Source organism: Heterodontus francisci, chromosome 35, assembly GCF_036365525.1.
Source record: "Heterodontus francisci isolate sHetFra1 chromosome 35, sHetFra1.hap1, whole genome shotgun sequence".
Classification (NCBI taxonomy): domain Eukaryota; kingdom Metazoa; phylum Chordata; class Chondrichthyes; order Heterodontiformes; family Heterodontidae; genus Heterodontus; species Heterodontus francisci.
The window spans coordinates 26,060,308-26,069,488 of record NC_090405.1 but is presented as its reverse complement, the minus strand read 5'-3'; the positions used below and the strand labels follow the sequence as shown (position 1 = coordinate 26,069,488).

General features: G+C 49.1%; 1 non-coding gene across 1 annotated transcript; it reads right to left on the bottom strand.

Moving 5' to 3' along the window:
- Positions 1-3,744: 3,744 nt before the first annotated feature.
- Positions 3,745-3,827, bottom strand: trnal-uaa (transfer RNA leucine (anticodon UAA)). The gene has a single exon. It is a non-coding gene; the product is annotated as a tRNA-Leu (tRNA).
- Between the last annotated feature and the right edge of the window lie 5,354 nt (positions 3,828-9,181).

The following is a 9,181-nucleotide window of genomic DNA, read 5'->3' as shown; positions in this document are numbered from 1 at the left end:
TGCCTGTGATGTGCTATCAATGCTAAGGAAATTATTCATTCTTTGAGAAAGTATTTGTGAGATAGTGGAAATGTCTGGAAGAGGAAAGACCGGCGGGAAAGCTCGGGCCAAGGCCAAGTCTCACTCCTCCCGGGCTGAACTGCAGTTCCCGGTGGGCCGTGTTCACAGGCTCCTGAGAAAGCTGAGCGTGTGGGTGCCGGAGCCCCGGTCTATCTGGCTGCTGTGCTCGAGTATCTGACCGCTGAAATCCTCGAGCTGGCCGGTAACGCGGCCCGGGACAACAAGAAGACCCGCTTCATCCCCAGACACCTGCAGCTGGCCGTCCGCAACGACGAGGAGCTCAACAAGCTGCTGGGAGGGGTGACCATCGCTCAGGGCGGGGTGCTGCCTAATATCCAGGCTGTGCTGCTGCCCAAGAAAACCAGCACTCAAGAGCTCCCAGAAAAAGTAAAGCGGCCAAAATGTCATCTAATAAACCAAAGGCTCTTTTCAGAGCCACTCACAGTCTCTGTGAAAGGGCTGGTTACTGTCAGGAGGGAGTCAGAGATGGAGTTATTGGAACAGTGGATTGACCTGTTTCACATCTGTCCAGGTGTGTTTTCAGTTCCCTCTCTGGATTTCGCTCTGTTTCTCTGCTCACACATCTCCCCCTCCAGTTAAGTGAAGAACTGAACTACAGGGTGTCAGAATCAACAATTTAATAAATCCCGCTGCCTTCGATTTTATAAATCCCGAGACCATCCCGGTACATTAACGGGAACTGGTTCGGAGCTGATGAATTAATTTAATAATGGAAGTGTCCGGGTTAATTCTCTGTTTTTCATTTGGACAGTTTGAATTGTGTTTTTTTTTCTCTCTGGTGATCTGAGCGCCGCTTCTCAATGAGAATCTGCTCCCGGAACAGAGTAAATGCAGGAAGGAAGAGGCCATTCTCGGGCTGTGTGTTTCTCTCCTAACCTGATCTGTTTCGACCGCACTGTTCCCAGAGGACGGAATCAGTGAGAGTTGTGCACACACAGGAGCTGAGTCCATTGCAGCGCTTTAATATGTGCCTTCTCCCCGGCCCTCCCTATTCTCCGGACACAGAGCTGTCTGTTTCCCCCGGCGGCGGGATAGAGTCGGGGATTCTCTCCCCGCAGTGTCAGGGTCTGCAACCCCGGGGAACTGGCGGTTTCAGTCAGAGTGACCGAGCTGCCTTACATATCCTGTGTACTAATCTCCAATGGATTCAAATATTAGTGAACTCATTGGGTAATGTTTGTAAATAACCCTCATGTGAACGGACCCGGCTCCATTAATGCCTTCCAAATAAAACTGGGATCCATTTCTTTTCCCCAAATGCCAGCTAACGGATCCCAGGAGCGGGGTTTAGATTGTGCTGAGCAGCAATGAGTCTCCGGTAATGCTGCTTTCTAAATTCCAGATCAGCTCTCAGTCCGACAGGCCTTTCGGGAAAGTGATGTGACAAAACAGAAACCATGTGGCCTCCCCTCCAATCTAATGGGTTTGATGATGAACAGAGATGGCAGCTCTTTCCTTTGCTGATTTGGTGGCTCTGAAAAGAGCCCTTGTTACACTTGTTACTGAAGCTGGGTTTTAGGTGCGTTCCCCGCGGATGCGGCGGGCCAGCTGGATGTCTTTGGCCATGATGGACCGGGATCATTCTGGTGAATCTGCTCATTTTCCGGCAGAAGCATCAGTCGCTGTTTGAACTGTTTAAAGTCAGGGGTGTATTAGCAGCCAGAAAGTGAAGGGCAGTTCATTGCTCCCTGCAGCATTATCCGCCTCTTTCAGGAGAAAAGATCAGAAACCGCTCGTTTCTGTCAGTCCCCGAGAAGCCTGTGAGAAGCGGTTAGTCGCTAATTTGTTCCTTTTACAGAGAGGAAGCTGATATTTGTCCCGTTTTAAATTGCTGAACCGGACCTTCCTCCCGCCGCTTACAGTTAACAGATTGACAAATGAAAACGATTCCTAAAATCGCGTCAGGATTTTGTGACGGTAAATACAATAAAACAGAACATAAAATGAGAGGTTTTAAAATTGTTGCCTGAAAATTGAAATTTTCCATCACTTCAATTCCTTCCTGCTCTGGAATTGCCAGGCTTTTTCCAATTGGAAAATCTAAGCCAATGAGAACTTCTATTTACTTATATGTGATTCTCCTATTGGTTAAGAATTGGATTGAGAAGCGGGTGACCAATCAGAGACAGAGTCAAACTGTGGGGATTCCAGGCCCCCAGTAACTGAGCTGAAACTGTTCAGATTGACAAACCCTGGCAGTAGCTTCACACATTGGACACTTCACACTGAGTCATTCAAGGGCTGGTGTGAGAGAAGCTTCAGATCCTGTCATTACTCTCTGACTCATTATTCATCTAGAACCAAACAATTAGTAAATGTGAAGCAGTGAAGAGACTTTTCACTCTCACTGCAGAATGTGTCATCTGGGGAAATAAGGAACTATTATATTCGGAGATTCCAGGTACGTTCCTCCCTGAACAAATCCATTCCTAACATTCCCGATCACAGCCTATCCCAGCTCCTGTTGTCACCCGACTCCAGCTGAATTGGAGAAACTCATGTGTTGGGGTTTGAGTTGTGAGGTGGGGTTTCTCCGCCAGTGTTACTGTCTTACAGACTCTCCCCCTGAATTTGTGAACTGAGACTGCACCGAAGACATCCCCAGTTAGAGTGAGGGCCGGGTATCCCTCTGTTTTATTACAGAGAGTGGGGAAAGGGCTGGGTGGAGTGGATGTCAGCGAGTCACCAGGGATCCTGGATTTACTCCAAATCATTTCCATGTGGAATCTGCAGGCGGGGCCGGGACAGGGATCACTTGATCAGGGGATCAGCTCTTTCCTGAGAGATGTGGGTGGCTCTGAGAAGAGCCCTTGTGTTCAGATGTTTACAAGTTTCCCGCGCTTTCACTTCTTTCCAGACCCTGCTTTCTGAGACTTCGCTGCTTTCGGCTTGACCTTGCTCTTCCATGTCTGCACTTTCTTCAGCGCCTTTCCGCCCGCCGCACTCTTGCCTTTTTTGACCTTCTTCGCAGGAGACTTTTTCTGAAGCGCTGCTTTCTTCACCGCCTTATTTGGCGTTGCCGCCGCCTTGCTGCTCGTTTTCTTGGCTGTTACTTTCTTTGTTGTCACTTTCTTGTCTGCTGGTTTCTTCACTAAAGATTTCTTGTCTGCTGGTTTCTTCACTGAAGATTTCTTGTCTGCTGGTTTCTTCACTAAAGATTTCTTGGCTGCTGGTTTCTTCACCTTCTTTCCCACTTTTCCCTGGGTTTTCCTTCTTGCTGATTTTGAAGGAGCCGGAGGCGCCCTGTCCCTTGCTCTGCACCAGGGAGCCTTTGTTCACATTCCTCTTGATACTTCGCTTGATCTGGGTCTTGAGCTTCTCCTGAGCGGTGGCAGACCTGCAAGGAATCAACTACCAGCTAGCGTATAAAGCGAGACCAAGGCTCAGGGCTTTCAGTGACCTGGAGGGGAGTCGGAGAGGCAGCGGATCCTGTGAGGAACCACAATCAAGGAAGGATGAGAAGGTCATTGTCAGGGTACAGAGGAGATTAAGTTAAAGATTTACCAGTTTATAAGCAAGCGCAGAGCCAAGGAACGGTGCTGGGGCAGATCAAATAATCGGCAGTTGTGATCAGTTGGAAGGCAAGAGTGATTAAATGACAGAAGAGATGATGGTGCAAGGCAAAAGTCAGGGACAGAATAAGTAACATTTTGTAAGCACAGATACCAGGAGTGGGGTTTGAACCCACGCAGACACATGTCTATTGGATCTTAAGTCCAACGCCTTAACCACTCGGCCATCCTGGTACATTAACTCATCACTAAAAATGAAATTTAATGTGATCCGGGTGCCATCTGGCCTTTTCCAATATAAAGTTATGACTCCTCTCCCATGCTAAATTGGACCCTTCATTATTTATGAACCTCAATCGGATCACCCCTCAGTCTAGGTTTCTCTAAGGTGTAGGGTCCCAAATCTTTTAGTCTAACTTGATAACCAAGATGTCTTATACTGGGAATTCGTCGAATGTCTCTCCTCTGTACCCTTTCCAAAGCCTCAATATCACCCATCATGTGAGGAGACCAAGACTGGATACAATATTCCAAGTGAGTCCTGACCAAGGTTTCATAAAAGGACAAATTCGGGACATCTCAGATACTGAAGGAGTCCGTGTCCAGAAGCAGCAAGACCTGGACAACATTCAGACTTGGGCTGCTGTGGCAAGTAACATTCACACCACATAAGTACCAGGCAATGACCATCTCCAACAAGAGAGAGTGTAACCATCTCCCTTTGACGTTCAACAGCATTACCATCGCTGAATCCCCCCACCATCAACATCCTGGGGGTTACCATTGACAAAAGCTTAACTGGACCATTCATATACATACTCTGGCTACAAGAGTAAATCAGATAGTGGGAATTCTGTGATGAGTAACTCAGCTCAAGGCACGTGGTGAAATGCTCATTAGGAGAGCTGGAGAAATGGACTGGTCAGGTGGGCAGAAAAGTGGCAAATGGAATTCAACTTGGAGAAGTGTGAGGTGATGCCTTTGGTGAGGTCAAACACAGCAAAGGAATACACAATTAATGGGTGAATGCTGAGAGGTGTAGAGGAAGTGAGGGACCTTGAAGTGAATGTCCACAAATCCCTGAAAGTAGCAGGACAGGTTGATAAGTTGGTTGAGAAGGCTTATGGAATCCTTTCCTTTATTAGCCGATGTATAGAATATCAGAGCAGGGAGGTTATGCTGGAACTGTATATAACATTAGTTAGGCCACAACTTGAGTTCTGTGTGCAGTTCTGGTCACCTCATTCCAGAAAGGATGTAATTGCACTAGAGAGGTAACAGAGGAGATTTACGAGGATGTTGCCAGGACTGGAAAAATGCAGCTATGAGGAAAGATTGGATAGACTGGGGTTGTTCTCCTTGGAATAGAAGAGGCTGAGGGGAGATTTGATTGAAATGTACAAAATTGTGAGGGGTCTGGATAGAATGGATGGGAAGGGTCTATTTACCTTAGTAGGGAGGTCAATGACTGGAGGGCATAGATTTAAAGTGATGTGTTGAACAATTAGAGGGGAGATGAGGAAAGGTTTTTTCACCCAGAGGGCTGTGGGAGTCTGGAACTCACTGCCTGTAAGGGTAGCTGAGGCAGAAACCCTCAACTCATTTAAAAGGTGTCTGGATGTGCACCTCAAGTACCTGAACCTGCAGGGCTACGGTCCAAATGCTGGGCAATGGGATTCAGCTGGGTGGCTCGTTTTTTGGCCTGCCTGTGCTGTAAACTTTCTATGTTCTATGATTCTATGCAGACACAATGGGCTGAATGGCCTCCTTCTGCACTGTAATAATTTTGTGATTTTTGACTCTCCAAAACTTGTCAACCATCTACAAGGCACAAACCAGGATGAGTGCAGCACCAACAATACTCTAGAAACTCGACACTGTTCAGGACAAAGCAGCCGCCTTGATTGTCACCCCATTCACCACCTTAAACATTCACTCCCTTCACCACTGACGCACAGTGGCAGTAGTGTGTACCATCTACCAGATGCACTGCTGCAACTCACCAAGGCTCCGCAGACAGCACCTTCCAAACCGAAGACCTCCACCACCTTGAAGGACAAGGGCTGCAGATGCATGGAAACACCACCATGTGCAAGCTCCCCTCCAAGTCACACACCATCTGATCTGCAAATATATCGCTGTTCATTCACTGATGCTGGGTCAAGATCCTGGATCTCCCTTCCTAACAGCACTGTGGGTGTACCTACACCACATGGAGTGCAGCAATTCGAGAAGGGAGCTCACCGCCACCTTGTCAAGGACAATTAGGGATGGGTAACAAATTCTGGACTTGTCAGTGTCGCTCACATCCCATGAAAGAATATGCCTCATCTTATACTCAATTATCCTCTGAATGCAGCTCAACCCTCTATTTGCTCCAACTATCACTTCACAGCATTGCTGCTGTACCTTTAGAGATCTGTGCACTAGAACATCCAGATCTCTGCTCAAAATTATTTTCTTTTTTCCACCTGCTTTAATGTTTTTCCCTGAAGGGTGTATGAATGTTGAGCATTCGCCCTGTCCACATGAATAACACTGCACTTACCCAAATTAAACATCATTTACCAGTCATGAACCCAATCTCCCAACACATTAAGATCAGCCTGAAACAGTCGAGTATCGTCTACAGTCTAAACACTCGCACAGATCTTCAAATCATCTGTCAATTTACAGATGGTGCCCCCTCCACCTACATCCAGATCATTAATAAAAATAATAAAGAGCAACAGTCCCAACACCGATCCCTGTGAGATACCATTGGTGACTGGTCTCCAAACAGATCCAGATCCATCTGTAACTACTTTCTGCCTACGTCGTGCCAGTCAGTTCCCAATCCAGATCAATATATTACCACTGATACCAGGGACTTTAATCTTATAGAGAAGCCTCTTGTGTGGAACCTTATCAAAATCTTTTGAATGAGATCAGCTAATTGAACACAGGCTGAGGATTAGGCCTAGGCCTGTCCTGCTCTGTGTATGGGTCGCAGGACCAAACAAGGTGAGATCAGCTCACTGAGCACAGGCCCATCCTGCTCTATATGGTGCTCAGTACCTCACCAAATGAGAATAACTAACACACCACAGGCCATGGAGCCTCGGCCCATCCTTCTCTGATTGTGGTTCAGTGCCAACCAGGTAAGATCAGCTAATTCAGCACAGGCCGGAGATGGAAGCTGGACCTTTCCTGCTCTGGGGACTCCGTACCATACCAGGTGCGATGAAGTAAAATACCACAGGCCGGGGATGGAGCCTGAGATTTCCCTGTTCTGTGTGGGGCTCTGTACAACAACGTGTGAGAAGAACTATCATCCCTCAGGCTGAGGAAGGAGCCTGGGCCCATTCTGTTCTGTGTGGCTCCTACCACACTGAGTGGGATCAGTTAACTCAACACAGGCCATGAATATAACCAGGCCCTTTCCTGCTCCGTGTGGCTCAGTATCACACCAGGTGGCATCAGCTAACACAGCACAGGCTGGGGCTGGAGCTGGAGCCTGGGCCCGTCCTGCTCTGTGGGTTCAGTAACAACCCGTAAGATGAACTTTTTTCAAAAGACTTCAGTGTATTTAACTCTGTCCAACACTGTGAGGCAGCTTTCTGTGTTTATAAAGAGTGTAATTTATTGACTGGTCTCTTGGATCAAACAGGGTAACAGACAGAGGTCTGTGTGCAGAGGGTTTGGAGGTGAGCTCTGATTCCTAACCCTTTCTGGACTGTGAGGAATAAAGAATGAATGAGAGAGAGAGAATGTGGGAGAAGGGATGATGGAAGAATTTGTCCGTGAACCTGATTAAAAGTGGCTCAAACTCAAGATAATATTAAGATATCAAGAGCAGAACATTAACATAATCTGAGTTCCGCGATCTGGTCGGGTCCCATTCCCCTGAAGTGAGGAATGAACGCGTGGGGAAATTCCACCTGGAGTTATATTTGTCTCCAATGAAGATGAGTTCACAGTGAGGATGGAATAGCTCAGTTGGGAGAACACTAGATTGAAGAACCAGGATACAATCCCTGGTTTCATCAGTTTTAATTTGGTGTCTCCATCAGTTTAAGTAGAGAGAATCAGAGGGGAGATTTTCCACTCTTGATCCCATGGGCTGAATTTTAAACTAACGGTGCGGCTCTCGGCAGAGGCACCGGAAGCGGGTGTCATCACCACACGAGTGAAATGTGGCCGACCGACCCCGATCACGGAGCAGCCGACCAATTAATGAAGGGGAGGCGTGGGGCCCATGTAAACAAGGACCAGAGGCAGGGAACGAGGCACCGATGGCACCGACATCTGACACAATGGCAGGTGCTGGCACCATATTGAAAGGGCTGCCAGACCTGCATTCACTGCTGCCTGGTTTAAAGGAGTGTCTTCCTGAGAGCCCTCTGCTGTCCCAGGACCCGTTCTGCTGCCTCTGCTGTCCCAGAACCCCTTCTGCTGCCTCTGCTGCCCCAGGATCCGTTCTGCTGCCTCTGCTGTCCCAGGACCCGTTCTGCTGCCTCTGCTGCCCCAGGACCCGTTCTGCTGCCTCTGCTGCCCCAGGATCCGTTCTGCTGCCTCTGCTACCCCAGGATCTGTTCTGCTGCCTCTACTGCCCCAGGACCCGTTCTGCTGCCCCAGGACCCGTTCTGCTGCCTCTGCTGCCCCAGGACCCATTCTGCTGCCCCAGGATCCGTTGTGCTGCCTCTGCTGCCCCAGGACCCATTCTGCTGTCTCTGCTGCCCCAGGATCCGTTCTGCTGCCCCAGGACCCATTCTGCTGCCCCAGGATCCGTTCTGCTGCCTCTGATGCCCCAGGACCTGTTCTGCTGCATCTGCTGCCCCAGGACCCGTTCTGCTGCCTCTGCTGCCTGATAGGTAAGGAGCTGAATGCGAGCCTGCAGTGACCATGGTCCCACAGTTTAGCGATGCCTTCCTGCAGGTTCGCCTCCAGGTGGCAAGAGATAGGTGGAAGATCCTCTTTCCCAGGGATGGGAGGTGAAGACCTGCCCACCTGACCAAGTAAAGCTGGCTGGAGATAGTAGGTGAAGTCAGCAGCTGTGGGGTCACCCCCAGGACATGGATCCAGTGCAGGAAGTGGGTCAATGACCTGATCCAGGCTGCTCAGGTGAGAACTCCAAACACTTTGGACCCTTTGGACATTGCATGTGGCAGAGTGAGAGGGAGTGTTTGGTGGAAAGGGAGTGACCACTAAGTCATGTGTATTGGGGAAGGGCAGCAGGACATGCTGCCTGAGGCTTGGCTGCATCTCGGTGAGAGGTGCACGTCAGTCATTGTATAAACTCACACAGTCCCTCGCGAGGGGGCCACATGCAGGAGGAATACGTGTGTCCCCATCATGGACTGCTGGACTATCACCATCAGAGATGTTGGGCTTGTCCCCGCTGGGAGACTAACTTTGTTCATCATAGTGGCTGCAGGAGAAGACAGCCCACAATCGGAAAGAGCGTGTCAAGACTGGCGGTGGAGTGCCTTATCTCCGTGTTCTCATCCCGATGGAGGAGGAGGCCATGGAACTAGCCGGGCAGCAAGGCAGCTGCTCCATAGCTGATGGAGAGACAGGGTCACCTACCCAAGAGAGTGACTGAACAT